We start from the raw sequence: 2,844 nt of genomic DNA, 5'->3' as shown, positions 1-2,844 counted from the left end.
CAATGCATAGTGTGTGTGTGAAAAGAATGGGTATTCTGCAGTTTTTGGGTACTGTTTTCTACAAGTCAATTAGTTTAAGTCTATTAAGTAGTTTAAGTCTATTAATCATGCTGTTCAGATCTTCCAAATGTTTACTGATCCTTCCTCTACTTCTATCATTTACTGAGAAAATTGTGATTGTGTTTTCTACTATGATTATTGGCTTTTCTATTTCTCCTTGTAGTTCTATATTTTATGTCTATATTTTGAGATTGTGATATTAGGTAAACACAAATTAAGAAAGGATTAAAATGGTTGACCCTTTCTTATGTTTCCCTCTTTGTCTCTAGTTATGTGTTTTATCTATTTTGATACTAGTATAGTTTAATTAGCTTTTTTGTATTAAACAATCATTAAGATTGCAAGTGTGGGTGGCAGTAGTGTCTGTGGTGACCATGGCTGTGGCAGCACTCCAACTCACTCCTAGGTCCAGTCTCCACCATAGAGCCAGGGAGAGAGCCTCCGCCAGTGTCCCAGGGCAGCACAGGAACCCAGACCTGAACCAAGATGGGAGGCAAGTTGAGCAAGATGAAGGGGTACAATGTGCATGATGAGAGGGCCAAGGACAAAGACAAGAAGGCCAAAGGTGCTGGGACAGAAGAGGAAGAAAACCCGAAGCACAATGAGACCCAGGGTGCTGCAGAGACCCCAGAGGTGAAGGAGGACAAGGAGGAGAAGCTGGAGAAGGTTGCCTAGGATGCTGCCAACAAGCCTGAAGACAAGGAAGGTGAGAAAGACAAAGAGGCGGCCAAGGAAGACACTCTGAAGGCAGAGCCGGAGCAGACGGAGGGAGCTGAGCGGAAGCCAGAGCCCCCAAAGGATGCTGAGCAGGAACCGGCAGCTGCCTCCGGCCAGCTGGAGGTGGCAATGCCCCCAAAGCTTCAGAGACCTAGGCTGCGGAGCCCTTGGCCCCCACCAAGGATGACAAGAGCAAGAAGGGAGAGGAACCCACAAAGCCTCAGGCTCATGCAGCTCTTGCCACACAGGAGACAAAAAGTGACGGGGCCCCATCTTCATACTCAAAAGCCGGCAACACTGAGGCTGCCCCATCCTCCACGGAGAACCTGGCAGCTACGGAAGCACCCAGTTCCATGTCCAAGGCCAAGCCCCTGCAGCCCCCACAGACGAGGTGAAACCTGCCGAGACCCCGGCAGCTAATTCTGATCAAACCTGAAATGAAGAATACCGCTTAACAACAACCTGTCTCTCTGTCTCTTTCTCTGTCTTTCTGTCTCTCTGTCTCTCTCCTATACTAACTTGTTTCAAAGTGGAAGTAATGGTATGTATTGCCCAAGAACAAGCATGTGGTCCTATCAAGGGAGGGAGGGTGTTGGGAGAATCCAAATAGTATTTTTGTGGGCAAATACCTAATATATTTTCAGTCAACTCTACCAATCAGTCCTGGATTTTAAAGATCAATGTCTGAAAGTACAGTACATCTTTTGTACCTGAACTGCTGTTACATGCACTCCGCCACTAAGATCTGAACACCTTGTCTTCTGCAAGGGGAATTGGGAGTGATGCGTTTGATTCTGCCTGCAGGGCCTGTGCCGAGGCAATCGGATGTTCATGAAGGCAGCATTTTCTGTTTTCTTTTTCATTTACAGCTTTTCTTATTTTGAAATTTTTTTAATGTTGTGGATGAATGCCAACTTTCAGACAGCCTGCTTAGCCTGTTCACATGTATCTTGATGCCAATACTCCATTCTTCCTCCCCAGGTCTTTTTGGGAGTAACAAACATTCTTTCATCCTACTTAGCCTCCCTAGATTTCTCATGACCAGTTAATGTATGTCCATGGCTGGGTGCACCTGTAGTTCTGTTTACTGGTCAGTGGAAAGGAAAAAAAAAACTGCATTCATCACAGTTCCAGTTTTCTCTTCCATCCGGTGTCACAACTCCAGCACACCACTCATTAGAAAATGGAAAAAAATTAAAAAAACAAAAAAAAATATACAACGGATGTATTGAAATTATATGTAATTGTGTAAATGGTGCAACAGTAATAAAGATAAACAATTAAAATAAAAAGATTGTAAGTTGTATCTTTTCCACCCTTTAATTTTCAACTTTTTGTTCCTTATTTTGAGATGTATTATTTATAATCAGCAAATAGTAAATTTTACAAGTTCAATATGACCACTTTTGTCTTTTAATAGGAGCATATAATTACTGATATTTTGGGTTTAAATCTCCTATTTTATATTCATCTTCAATTAACCTAACCTTTTTTATGCTGTTTTCCTTCTTTCTTGCCTTATTTTTTTGGTAGATTTTTCTTAATATCTTATCTTTGCCCTCCTCCCCCCAATCAACATCAGCTTGGTAGCTATACAATTACTATTCTTTCAGTGGTTATCTTGAATAATACAAGATGCATCTTTAAATTATCCAAAACTAATATTGCCTGATTCTTTTATCCATTTTCTTGACATTATAATGATCTTGAAATACGTTAACTCCATTTACTACCCTCTCAAGTTTTGTGCTTTTTTTTTGTCTTGTATCTTAATTCTAAGCACTGCCTCTTTGACTTTCTGTGTTTCATGTTTACTATTTTCTTCTTACCTTACTTTCAAAAACAGAAAAAATTCTATCTTTACAGAACTTATATTGCTATTGGGGGGACAGTCAAAGTAAAAATAAATAACAAAACATAGTATATCAGATGATGATAAGTATTTCAGAGAAAAACAAAGCAGGGAAGGATGATATGAAATGTTGGGAAGCATGGTTGCAACTTTAAATGAGGGTGATCAGGGAAGACCTTGAGGTTTGAGCAAAGATCTACAAGAGTTAAGAAATC

General features: G+C 40.5%; 1 pseudogene across 1 annotated transcript; it reads left to right on the top strand.

Annotated features, from left to right (window-relative positions):
- Nucleotides 1–472: 472 nt before the first annotated feature.
- On the top strand, nucleotides 473–1,213 carry LOC308630168 (brain acid soluble protein 1-like; annotated as a pseudogene). Its single transcript has one exon. The product of its transcript is annotated as a brain acid soluble protein 1-like (transcript).
- Nucleotides 1,214–2,844: the final 1,631 nt, after the last annotated feature.

Source organism: Mesoplodon bidens, assembly GCF_964165515.1.
Source record: "Mesoplodon bidens genome assembly, chromosome: 16".
Lineage (NCBI taxonomy): Eukaryota > Metazoa > Chordata > Mammalia > Artiodactyla > Ziphiidae > Mesoplodon > Mesoplodon bidens.
Note: the sequence above shows the minus strand (reverse complement) of the source record. Positions and strands in the feature narration are given on the sequence as shown.